This window comes from Triticum dicoccoides, chromosome 3B (genome assembly GCF_002162155.2).
Source record: "Triticum dicoccoides isolate Atlit2015 ecotype Zavitan chromosome 3B, WEW_v2.0, whole genome shotgun sequence".
NCBI classification, from domain to species: Eukaryota; Viridiplantae; Streptophyta; class Magnoliopsida; order Poales; family Poaceae; genus Triticum; species Triticum dicoccoides.
Window position 1 is genome coordinate 170,642,409 of NC_041385.1, and position 14,278 is coordinate 170,656,686.

A 14,278-nucleotide genomic window follows, 5' to 3' on the forward strand; every position below is an offset into this window, starting at 1 on the left:
TGGTGCTCATGAACTTGAAGACCTCCCATGAGATTATCCTTCCTCCGTTGGATTATATAGAGTTTTACCATCGCGGTCCAAGTCATCTAGATTACCACGTCAGTTGGACGGACCTTGTTTTGCAGACGATTGTAATCTGCCAAGTGCCCACACGACATGCGAATTACGCAAACTTCAAGCTAATTGCCTTGTTCGACCGCGGACTCGCCTATCTTTACGCCGGTGCCTTCTTTAGCTGGAGACAACTCAGCTTGCAGTGGATCATTGTCAAAGCTGATACACACTTGTGTGATGCTATTGAACACAATGGCATCATCTGCGCGATTGAAAAAGCAGATGGGACCACATATTGCTGGGACGACGCGTGTAAGTTGTTTCCGTCTCATGTTAATGATGACGCCATGACACTGTTTGAACTTTTTGTGATGATTGGCATATCCCTGTTTGACCAGAATTTGAGTAGAACTATGGCAATGTATTAGAGACGCTGTAAATCAACTATATTTGGAATGAGTTGATTCATGCGATTGTGATCATGTCATTACAGCCAATTTGTACCCCTGAATAATCAAACGGTTAGGAATATATGGATATTCTCCTTATTTTACAGTAATCTATATACTACTACTAAATATGAGTGTGTATCAATGGCCATGTTTGTTTCCTCATTTTCATGATGTAGAAACATGCACCACACTGTTGGTTTCATCTAACCATACATTAGGGAAGTAAATGTGCATATGGAGAACTCTATATTTGGAAGTAGTGAAATCCTGTAATGCTTACCATGTGTACGTACCTATAATCGCCCTTCAGCAATCAATGGCTAGAATAATATCCTCACAAAAAATTGCCCACCGAAAATGAGTATATATCAATGCATGGTCTGTTAGTTACCTTGAAGAATTTGTTTGTGAGGACAGAACATGATTACATAACATGCATGACATGGTAGTTTCCTGCGAAGACTTGATTGCGAGATAAGATGAGTATAACCATGCATGGCACTTCTATATTTTCGAACCCAGTATACATTTCCCTGTATTTTCCTCCCAGTTCCAACAGGGACATATCAATGCTGTTTCTTGCATTATCCTATTCATACTCTAAACAATGCTGATCTTACATTAACAATGCCTGTCCTTTTTGATATGATGCAGTGTCCCTACAGTTACTGCCCTTTGTAATCACACCACCTTTGCCAAAAACAGGGAAGCACAACTAGTTCCTTGCTCGATTAGACGACGACAAAAGACTAATGATCATTCAGACACATGAGCCGGAAAAGTTATATTGCAAAAAACCCACTGTGTACAAGCACCGTGAAATACGTGAGTATCCGGACAGTGGTTGTTACGTCTATGAGCAGGATACCCGCTTGTTGGAGCCTTCAGGATTTTTTAGTCGGAGGCTGGTAAACAGCCTTGGTTCACATTCTCTGTTTCTCGGACTCAATTATCCGATTAACCAGGAGATCACCGTTGGCAAGGACCTTGATGGCAGAGAGGCTCTGTTCGCTATGGAAAACTGTGTCTACATGGCGAGCCCTAGGATTTCGGGAGCAAACTCCCCTGATTGTCAATGATACAGCCTGCAGCTAAAAGAAGGTGAGAATGACAAAGGCATCCAGATTAACTTTGATCCTTGGATGTCTCAATTACGACAGGCAGTGATGTGGTTCAACCCTTCAGGTTGATTGGTAATTGGGTTGTTGCATCAAAAGGGTGGAGTACTAGTGCCTCCGGATCACTGGTCGCTGAAGCGGGGCTGCAAATTTTGATGGTGTTGGGTCATCTCTTAGAATGGCTTTGTTGTCTTCGCTGCTGGTTCTAGATGGGCAGTTCTTTCTTTTGTTATGCATATTCCTTGTCATTTGGTCATCCTCGTCTATGTCACTCTTACGATGTAATAGTTGCCTCTGTTTAGAATGTCATTCTCGTCTGAATCATGAGAGTCTGAGCATTGCAGATGGGTGCGTTTTGGTTGTGTAGCAAGACTTCTTATGAACTATCATGTCTAGCTGTTTATGTCAGTAGTAGTCACTAGTCAGTGTTTGAATGTTGTATATATCGTTGTTTCAAACCGTTTATTGTCTCGAACTACTGGTGGGCTAAATGAGGGCATCACCATTCTCTAGTGTTCAGAGTATATCTCCTTTTCTCAAGTTATATAATTTGACCTCAGTGTCTTTTTGACGATGTACACTTGTTTGGGCCAGTGTGGTGTCGTTGAATACGGGTCGAGTAGTAACGCAAACCCAAACATGTCAATTATGACTCTCAGGCGGGGATCTCAAAAGATCCTAAAAAAAAGGGTGGGCTCTCCAAAAAAGAAAGAATAAGGACTCTTAGGCCGACATGTGGGTGCCACCGGTGTTTTCGTGCGCTTGCGCGCCGAGAGCATATTGGCGCGTGTTCAAAATTCATGCTACCTTTTCATCCCCAATCTCCCCCCCACCTCTGGAATCTCGATTCCTACTCCAGTTCCCCAAAATACCCCTCCTGTACTCCCTGTACTCAAGCGCACTATCATGTCGCCGGTCAACGGGATCTCCGAGCCGGAGATCCTGAGGTCCGTCCTGCCTTCGGTCGCTGCATGATGTCACTCCACAATGGCAAGGCGGCGCTTGACGACCAGTTTGCCGGCAAAGTGCTGATGGTAACCATCAATGGTTACCGGCCTCCGTCTTGCCGGACGACCTTGTCAAAGCTCTTGGCATTGCGCATGGCATCCAAATAAGTGACTTGCTCATCAAAGTCTGTCCGCCACCGGCTGATTTCTTCATCAGGTTCCAGACAACTTTCGACTGCAGTCGTGTGTTCGAATCTTCCCAGCATTTGTTCTGCGATGGCGCGCTGGTGAGCTTTGATCGGTGGCACCCAGGATGGGGCTCGGTGCCCTCTGAGCTTGAGTTTTGAACAAAGCTTACCTTCCACGGCATGCCTCGACGTGCTTCGAACAATGAGTCCATGAATGAGCTTCTCAACGACCTTGGAGGTGAGCTCGTAAGTATGTTTGTTCCTCCAAATAGCTGGGCTATGATGGTTATGGCATGGAAGAATAAGCCGTCCACCATACCGAAGGTGATTGGTGTTGAGATACCGGTGCAGGAATCGGGGTTGTACTATTCGTCGCCACCAAGGCCGCCGCGGACCATGTTAGGGATGTACCTGTATCGAGTGTGCGTGCATGTCGAAGAAGTGGTCAATCCATCAATCGAAGTCCTGCCGCCGCCGCTGGTGCCAGGGTCCGTCGACGACATCCATTACAGGAGTCAACGTCAGACTTTCCCCATGTTGCTCGGAACGATGGATGGAATATGGCCTACTCCATCGCGCGGCGGAGGCCACTACTTCTTTGGGAGAAGAGGCAGGGCTGGCTGCCTAGATGTGCTCTAGTTTGAGGTAATAACTGAATCTTGTTAGATACTAGTTAAATCCGAGCTATGGGTGTGAAGCACTGATATGCCAGTACATTTGATTATGACGTGCTCTAATTTTGTACCTGAACTTTTTCTAGAAAGGGTTGTACGTCAACTTAATGTGCTAGCAGAACTTATTGTGTTGTTTGTCTGTTTTCTTTGCACAACATTCAAGATATTTCCCCGTCATTGATAAAGACGATGAGCCATTATGTACGACTTTGTTGGTTTCAACATAGCCCTACCCGTAGAGATCCACTGCTTCCATCCTGATTGTGCCGCCTGCGTGAAATTTTTGTATGCAAGTTCAGTGTGCTATGATGTTCTATATGATTGTTTCAACTATATAAGTTTTTACTGAGCATTAGCAATGCATATGGTTGAAAGATGTATTTACGAGCATCGACCGATGGGTCTCTCTCTCTCACACACAAACACACACGCACATACACACACACACACACAAGTGGGACCTGTTGAATTATTTATTTTCTCGTGACAGCTTTTAATTAGGTTCCACTGTAATCTAACTTTTTTCTTAAGTTATTAATTGAGCTCAGTGACTTCAAAAAGATGTACAGAAGCCTTGCTTGGGTCTTTCCGGCGTCACTGAATGTGGGCTGAGTAGCCATATTAGGTTGTACTGTACTACACATGCCTTTTTTTTCAACATCAGCAATGCAACAGGGCCGACAGTTGTACACAATATCCGGGTCAACTTGTTATTCTCCGCCCCACTGGGCTACAAACTTTCCTAGGAGGTATGCATTAGGCTTAACAAGAAAATGGACTTTAGGAAATAATAAATGGGATGTAATTATAATAACTGGGCAGTAACTATAAAAAATGCACCAAACGCGTAATTAGTTTAAAAAATATATTATTTTTGGAATTTGAAAATTTTAATTTCATTACTTGTTGCGCGCACAATATTTCGTTGGATTTTAACGTAATACAACTTTATTTTGAAATTATATTTAATATGACTAGAAATTTCGGATAAAAATATTTCGGATCCCATCAAAATATGGGAAAAAATTGAATTCTGTTTTGAGCGGTTGTTTGAAATTATTAATCATTGTCCTACCTAGAAGTTGGGGTGTACTTTTAACAAACTGTAAATGGGATGTAGTAAATTCCATTAGAATTAGAAAACGGGTTGTACATTCTTACAAATCGCAAATGGGCTATATGTTCTCTACCACACACTTGTGGGCCTTCTAAGTTGACACGTCCCCTAAAAATACTAAGTTGACACATATGCACGGCTTTGTCAACAACACACGGTTCTAGCAGCTGTGGCCATTGGATGTCCATCCAACAGATGTTGTGCTTCTTCTTCAATCTCGGATATTCTTGCTTCAGCAGCCCAAAAAATGATTCCTCCCCCTGTCATCTGGGGCGCACCGTTTCGGAGGCTGACCTGTGGGCCTACTAAGTTGACGCATACCAAGGGCTTTGTCAACTTAGTCAATATAAACGATTCTAGCTGCAGTGACCGTATGATGTCCATCCAACGGCCGTAGTGCTTCTTCAACCTCTGGTCTTCTTGCTCTAGCCACCCAAAGCAGCGCCGGTCGTTCCGCGTGCTCCTGCCTCCCATGGCCGGCTGTGATGCCGCAGAGGCCTCACTGCTCCGTACTACTCCCACCGCTGGCTAGGCCATCCCTCTACTCACCCACACCCCATGTTATTCTACGGCAATGGCAGCCTCACAACGCAGCCGCACCAGTGAACCCTTGTACTCCTCTCTGCGCGGGCTTCCACTCTTGCGTCTTCCATGGCTCCGCGTCGTCCCCTTCCTAGGCCTCACCGTCGTCCACCACCCTGGTGCTCTCGGTGCGGCATGGTCAACATGGTCAAGGACCGACTTCCATCGGAAGAGTACTGTACGTGGAGAGGCTGATAGCTGAGTCCACGGCGACCGCAAGGAAGTGCCTCCTTATTACGTGCAAAATAATTATTCCTCCACCTGACAACAGGGACCCACTGGACGGGCCACCTTATTTCACGAAAAAAATGTTTCCCCCCTGACTGCTGGGACCTACCGGACGGGCCACCGTATTTTGCGAAAAAATGCCCCCCCCGCCGTCAGCTCGGACCCACCGGAAGTGCCTCCTTATTACGCACAAAAAAATGAATACTTCCCCTGCTTGCTGGGACCCACCTTGGTGGGAGGCTGACTTGTGGGCCTACTAAGTTGACGGGGACGGAGTGCTTTGTCAACTTAGTCAATATGAACGATTCTAGCTCCAGTGACCGTAGTGCTTCTTCAACCTCTGGTCTTCATGCTCCAGCCGCCCAAAGTAGTGCCAGTCGTGCCGCATGTTCCTGCCTCCCGTGGCCGGCTGTGCTGCCGCAGAGGCCTCACCGCCCCCTACTATTCCCACCGCTGGCCAGGCCATGCGGCGATGACAGCCTCACACTGTAGCCGAGCCAGTGAACCCTTGTACTCCTCTCTGCGCGGGCTTCCACTGCCGCGTCTTCCCCGGCTCCGTGTCTTCCCCTTCCTAGGCCTCACCGTCGTCCACCACCCTGGTGCTCTCGGCGCGGCGTGGTCAATGTGGTCAAGGAACGACTTCCATCGGACGTGGACTGTACGTGGAGAGGCTGATAGCTGGGTCCACGACCGCAGCAAGGAAGTGCCTCCTTATTATGCAGAAAATAATGATTCCTCCACCTGACAGCAGGGACCCACCGGACGGGTCACCGTATTTCACAAAAAACTGTTTCCCCCTGACTCCTGGGACCTACCAATTGCATCTTCGCATGCAAGGAAGTGCGTCCATATTAGGGGCAAAAAAATGATTCGCCCCCTGACTGCTGGGACCCACCAGCTACACCTTCGCACGCAAAGAAGTGCGCCCGGGCAAAAAAACGATTCGTCCCCCTGACTGCTGGGACCCACCAGCTACATCTTCGCACGCAAGGAAGTGCCTGACAGTCCGGACCCACCTTGTCGAAGCGTACATAGCGTTGTCATTCTGGTCGCGAACGTGTACGTACATACTGGTCGATGTAGAGGCACGCCCGTGTCGTAGTAGAGGTGCGCACGTACCATGTACACATACGTACAACGAACAGTGTGCCAGAAAGAAAATACGGCCACGTATGTACATACGGGCGGGGTCTCAAATGCCTACTCGCGCATACGTACGACCAGGGCTCATGTACATGGCTGGGTCAGAACGGAGAAACAGCGTCGTCGTCATGTTCATGGGGAGCCAACCGGCTGGGTCAGAACGGAATGCGTCATTGTGTTCATCGGGAGGGCTTGGACGGAACAGGCGATGGAAATGAGGCCTGGCGTACAGCAGAACGGAGGAAACGGCCTTGTGTTCGACCGGCCACGTTCGAAACAGGATCCTGTTCATCGGGAGGGGTCTGGCGTACCACAAAACGGAGGAAACGGACTTGTGTTGGACCTCCTACGGTCGAAACAGGGTCCTGTTGATCGGGAGGGGTGTGGCGTACCGCAAAACGGAGGAAACAGACTTGTGTTGGAGCGCTACGGTCGAAACGGGGGTTCTGTTCATCGGTAGGGGTGTGGCGTACCGCAAAACGGGACTCCACGGGATACTGTTCATCTCCACCGTCGACCTCCTCCAGCCTCCACGGGCTACTGTTCATCCACCGTCGACTTCCTCCAGCCTCCACCTGCGACTGTTCATCCACGGGTTCCTGTTCATGCAGCCTCCACCGTGCACTACTCCACCGGCTACTATTCAACCACCCCTCTCCAGGGGCTCCTATTCAACCAACCATCCACGGGCTACTGTTCATCTACCCCTGCACCGTCTACTGTTCATCCAGCCCTCCACGGGGTCATCTTGTTCATCCAGCCCTCCACGGGGTCCTGTTCATCTAGCCCCAACCGGCTCGATCGATCGGGGTTCTGTTCATCCAGAGGCAATACCACGGGGTCCTGTTCATCCACCCCACCGCTCACTGTTCATCCCCCCCCCCGCAATGCTCATTGTTCATCCAGAGGCAGCATCGATCGGCTTTAGTTAGCAGCAGTAGCAAAGGAATCGCTCGATTGGGTTCAGTTAACAGCCATCGATCGATCGCTCGGAATCAGTAACGCGTAGCCTGCAGTGCAACCGCTCGGGTTCAGTTAGAGCCAATCGCCTCACTCGAGTTTAGTTAGATCCCAACACCTCACACACACGCATACGTGTACGAGAGAAACGCGCATCGCTCAGTCCCCGACCACCCATCGTAGCCGGGAACTCGTCAAAAGTTTCCTTGTCCTCGCTTCTACCACGGTTTTTTCCGTCATGGACGGCCCAAAGAATGTCATGCAGCTGCGTCTCCGGCCCGCCCAGGACGAAAATCCCATTTTCTGTCATGATTTTTTGTCATAGAAGTAGGAGCCCACCACATCTATGATGATACCAGGTTTTTTCACAATTATTGTGATAGAAGTGTCATAAGTATGACAGGAAAAAAATTCGTTCGGCCAAAATGTCACGGATGTGTCTTTTTTTTGTAGTGCGGTGAGGCGCAGGACGACATGGTTGAACTGGCTCGGGTACGGATGGCTCGGCCTCCGCTTCAACTACTAGCCGTGGAGGGTGTTGCGGTTGAGGTTGCGGTGGACGACGGCGTCGGGGTATTGGCTCCGGCATTATGGAGGAGGGCGGCGGTTGATGGGTGGGATGGGGTGGTGGATGGAGGACGCGGGGTTTCGCGGCTGGTGGAGAGGTAGTTTTTGCACCCACGGAATACGAATGGGGAATCGGACGGGCAGGCGGGGGAGGGGGGAGCTAAGGGAGAACCATGTTTCGGTCTGGGACGCGCTTGTTTTTTGATTTTTTGAACAAAAGATGTGACACGCTTGTTTGAAATTATGGGAAAGTACAAACTTTGCCCCCATCTTAAATTTCGGACCTACTGCGGGTCGGGGGTAGGATGGTAATCCCAGGTGTCCCAAATAGTGGGCGGGAGCGATTTCGGCCGCGCGCATGTGTGCTTAGGCGGCCATTGTGTATGAATGTTTTGTGGAGGCGGTTGCGTTGCATCTAGATGAAGCTACAAACCTACCCCGGTTTAGACCTTTGGACGTCGGGCCGGTAGGTTTCAGGGGTCGGAGTTATTAGAAAAGTAATTTCCTTGTACTATCAAACATTGATCTCACGCGGTTTCGGGCGAGTAGAGCCTCTTTTGGTGCTTCGTTCGAAATTTTGAAGAACAAGCATTCACGTTTAGAGTACTCTTGAACTCTGAGGATTGACCTAAATAGACAATGTTAAATTTGACCTTGTATGTTTGAAAACCTCATTAAATTATCCGCTTCTTTTTGAAATTTTGACACTTGAAAATCCTATAACTACGATTATTTTGGAATGGAGGAGCTAAATTTGAATCTATTTTGTACAGGACTACATATGCTATTATGTACAAAATCAGAGCAAAGATTGGTGCCCCCATAATTTAGGTATGATTTACAAATGCCATGATATCAAATTCAAATAATTGAATGGACTTCATGTTGAATTCGATTTTTTTAAACCACCTTAAGTTGAATTCAAATGTATGCTAGTTCATAGGTAGCCATTTATAATGTTCATTGTGTAACTTTGGTATGTGTAATGTGCTTTACACACACAACATGAACTATACTCACGTTTATATTCGATTGCCAAAGCGATGCATTGTCTGGAGTTCAAAATACTAACTATGTGGATCAATTGTGTCGAATAATAACATAGACATGCTCACATTCGATAGAATCCAGATGTCTGATGGATCAATGACCGTTCCTTATGCGAATTGCAAATATCATGATCCGATCCTAATATTTGGATACAATTTATATCTTTAATCAATGTGTACAACAGTCTTTTACGTGTAGTTTCACTCTCCATCGGTGGTCTCTCACACATGCCCACACACTCTCTCCTGAGGTGTATTTCTCACACACATGCTCTCGATATAACCCTCCCTCCCTCTCATAACCATTTACGACTGTTTTCACTAGCCTTTATCACAAGCTCTCTTCCTCTCGCAAGCATACACACGCACAATCCCCATCGACCCTTTCTATATACATAGACCTACCTACGTGTCTCTTGTACACACATTATCTTTAGTCCTGTCTCTCACACATTGTCTCACACCTCTCTTCCTAATCGATGAGTATGATTCTAGAAGAGCATTCCATAGGATGCCCCTTAAAGTTAGGTTGGATGAATAGTAATATCAGAGATAAAGGGGTTACCTTAGTCCGAGAACCTAGGGTTACAAATCCTAGCCGGCTTTGTCAGTGGACACAGAGTCCTTCACAGTTCTTCTATCTTTGTCTTGTATGACTAGTCATCCATTGGTCTCCCTAAATGTGTCACGGGCCGACCAATGTGGCGCAGGACGGAACCGAACGAAGGGCCTCACCTCGACCCACCAGACCTCACGCGGTGACACGCCCTCTGCCCCCACGTCTCGTTATCTTCTCACACCCACACATACCAACATAGACACCACACAAAAAAAATCTCCTGGTGCCTCTATCCCCTCCCCCATTGTATATACACACTCAAGGGAATCTCTCGCCGTGACGTCATATTCGTCTCTCTCTCTCTAGACCACTCTCATTTCTGTGCTATCTCTCCCACGCCCCCCTCCCCCCCGTCGGCCCCTCTATCCATGCCTCTCTCGAATACATAATACACACACATAACTCTCTAGGCCCTGCCAAATGCATCAACTACACATTCACACATGTTACATCATGTACCCCATTGATCTAAAAAGCCCTCTCTTCACGTTTATTTCGCATACAACATTCCTTTTGAGTAAAGTGTGGCCAAAAAAATATTTTAGAATTTCTACATATATACAACATTACAGAGTTATACGGAGGAGTATGAACGCTAATTTGCATTGCATGGTTCCCACAATGATATTTATTCCGCACTATGAATTTGTATATTTTTATACTATATATAGCTAGTCATAATAAAAAGAAACGAAGAGCATCTCCATCTCCATCGCACACCCCCCTCTATGCCCCTTTCACGTACGCACACAAACTATCTCTAGGTCCTCTAAAAGTAAGCCCCCAACACATTCACGCATGTTTCATCTTTCTCTCGCGATATATATAGTGATAATCATTGTATTTGAAGCGAAAGCACGATACATACATTGGACTTCAGAATCCACTCATTACGGTCACCATTTACGTTTTGTGGTTATTATACAGTCACGGGCTCACCGTACAACTCTGTATTTACTCAAGACACGACTACTTGACCAGTTAAACGCTCCACATGGAACCTCTAGTGTTGCATCACATTATCTTACTACCATTGGGCCCACCTGTCGGCTTGTATCTACTCTACATCTACACTCTTATAAAATAGACTCTTATAAAATACACTCTTATAAAAACAGAGTTGGTGATGACGGTGTGCCTGCCATCCTGCAATATAGGCCGTCCGATCTATATCTGACGGATAGGAAAGAAAATAAGGCAATTTTGCAAAAAGGTACCCACACACCTCTCCAAATTTGCAAATAAGGCCTTCCCTCGTTCATCCTTTTCTCCCACAGGATAAACTAGTCATACAAATGCATCTTGATGTTACGTGCAACGCACGGGCATCTTGCTAGTAAGAATGAAAACAAACGACAAAAAAATATTGGACGGTGGTTCGAAGTCATGATCGCGGGCACAACAGACAAGGTGGCCTTGTATTGGTATGCTGAGTCATCTGTGTTAACACACATGAGCTGGTGTAGTGATTATACACACACACACGCATGCACATGAACTGCATGCACGCAACACTCACACGAACACATGTACCCACACACGCACACAACACTCACACGTACACACGCAGCCACGCACGCACGCAACACTCACACGCACACACGCATGCATGAATACACCAGTACACCACACAACCAACACACACTCTCACGCTCAAGTGCTCAACCTACACGTGCATGCACACACATCAGGCCCTGACAGACACATACACAACCAGGTGATTCCCGCGCACGGGTTGGAGTCTTGTCGCGCCTGCGTAAATTTGTGTTTATCTGACCTTTTCCCTATGCAAACTAACAGGTGGGACCCACAGGGAACATGGTGAATTTAATTAGTCAACATGGTGCCACGCAGACTATTTGGCCGGTCAACAGAGTGCAATCCGATGCTGAACCATGAGCAAGTGACCGTATAATCACCGCAAAACGTATATAGTGATCGTAATCAGCTTATTCTGAAGTTCGGTGATCGTATTACGCTTTTCTCTTTGTAGGCCCTCCAAAACTACATCTCTACACGTTCTTGCATGTTACATCTAACAACTATGCAATACATCACTACTACTAGACTCTAACACAATAAATCATATGTGTTTTTAATTTTACTAGATATCATATTGTTACTTAATTATTTAGTTTGCATACATTAAAATTGCCTTCGAAATGTATGGCCAGTATCTTCTACCGCGCGGGAAAAATCCCGCCCTTTCCTGTTTAATCGGGCTTGTATCGATGGATCATGCGAAACAGTAAAACTATAGTACTATACAATACAAGTGACAGTTCACTGGGCCGTCGTGTCATGTACTCCTCCATCGTAAGAGTGGAGCGCTTGCTTTCATAAATCTTCTAGTCCCTTTCGCCGACATGTGGGACATCAAGCTATCGGGTCCATGTGCCATACCGAAATACAGTGCAGAGCAGCCGGGGTGAAGCACTCCAGTCATGGCGCCGGTGTAATAATGAGCAATGAGGCGTCAAATCACAAAACTGCACCTTTCCCGCAGTTAAGTTGGAGGGACAAAGTAATAATGCTAAAAAAAGAAGTTGGTGAGACGAAGCAACCATCATTTCACTAGTTGTTGAATCTGCTTCTCCCTCATCTTCTTCAAGTTAACCACGTATTGCTTCTGCCGTTGTTCTACCTCATGTGGGACGCGGATCGGCTTGGTAAAGCACTGACACGTGGGACCTCATGTTAGAAAACCGCCAGGACAATGTCCTCTAAAAATAAGAAACATCCCCCGCCATTCGCGCGGCAAAATCACCACCTTTTTACTAATCTTGATTCTATAATTTTCTAGATCAACATAATTGAGATTTGTATAGATAGCACATAGGAGAAAAACCAAGTGGTACGGTTAAGGGCATCCACAATGTGTAGCCAAATGAGAAAATAGCTTTGGGAATCGTGGGAACCATTGTGGAGGTGCTGCCAAAGCCAAAAAGATGGAACCAAAGCTCCCTGATTGATTGATTGAAGGAATACAAAAATGCAACGTCTCTCCTCTTTCTCCCGTGCTTAGGCGCATGTACAGTATAGAGCATAGAGTCTACTCCCCTGTCCCTTCTATCACAAATCACAAAGCACGGACAAAGCAACCATCATTACACTCTTCGCTGACTCCACTTCTCCATCGTCTTCTTCGAGAAACCACCTCACCGCACTAAGCTGGATGGACGACGCTATTGTGTACTAGTAGTACTGGTACATTTACGCGTCCTTTGGTTCAACGGACTTCCTGGATGCAAATAAGGCGGTTTTCTCGGCTTGCCGGCGGCACTTGCGAACGACTTACCGTGGTCTCCCTCAATGGTGTTCTCCATCAAACGCACTTCACCAAACCACAACGTTCGAGATACCGTCGATGTCACCACAATGGGGAAGGAAGTCAAATATAGTTACTACCTCCATTTTTTTGTACACAAGGCCAGTATATCAAAATTACAATTTGCAAAAGACCACTAACACTAATCGAGGCAAAATTGATGGGTTTGCCTCGTACTAGCAACCAAGGACATTAATATACCCTGCATGCATGCGGAAGTGAGAAGGTTGGTTTGCATGGCGCTGCATTAATCAAGTGATGAGAGTGAGATGGTTAGATCTTTGGGCTTTGGAGAAAAAATATGCATTAATTGAGACGTCAAACGAGGATTTGTATCGATTAATCCCGCGAAGGGAAACCCCGCCTTTCTTTTTTAACACTAGTACTCCTAGTATGTACATACTTATCCTGTTTGGGTCTAGGCCTTGCATTGCCATACTTCGCCACACATTTTTGCCAAGCTTGCCTAAAGTTTTCAAAATGAAAAGGAGGTACACTTGCGCACGGCTGTCACTATCGCACGGCACCCTCACACGGTCGCTCCTGCATGCCGCGGTCGCACCGCACCCTCACACAGTCGCTCCTGCATGCTTCAAAACCAACCAAGCGAACGCACCCTCACTGACATGTGTTGTCGTATGTGAACAAACTAAACTCAGCCATCCTACCGCTGACACATAATTTTTGTTCATAGATTATGTTTATCCAACCGCATGTTGGGGACTATCCGTACGGCCCGTGCGGTGGTCTGTTGGGGAAGAAGAAGAGGTGAGGAAGAAGGGTTACGAGACATAGGATATTCATCCAACCGCCTGAAATGGTAGACTGAACCAAGTCAGGCGACTTGCATAACAATATATGTTTTTACACTGCAAAAGATCCATAAAAACAATAACATAAAGAAAAACTATCACTGCTCACGAAACGAGACGACCTCGTAGTTTTTGCCTGTCGGCATGAACCAGCCATAGCTGCCGACGTGTGTCACCGCACCATGGTTGTCCTCGGCCTCCAGCTACTCGTTCACGTGGAGCGTGCGGGCTCTCTGCACGGACGAGAGCACCGCCCGGTTCATGTCAAGGATGTCTAGTTCTGCCTGCAGGAGGGCCTCGATGGCAGCGGCATCCGCGCGCTCCACTCGAGTCGAGCCTCCGCTGCCCAGTTCAAGTCCAGGACGTCCGGTTTCGCCTGTAGGAGGGCCTCAATGAGAGCGGCGTCCGCGCGCTCCACGTCAAGTTGAGCCTCTGCCGCC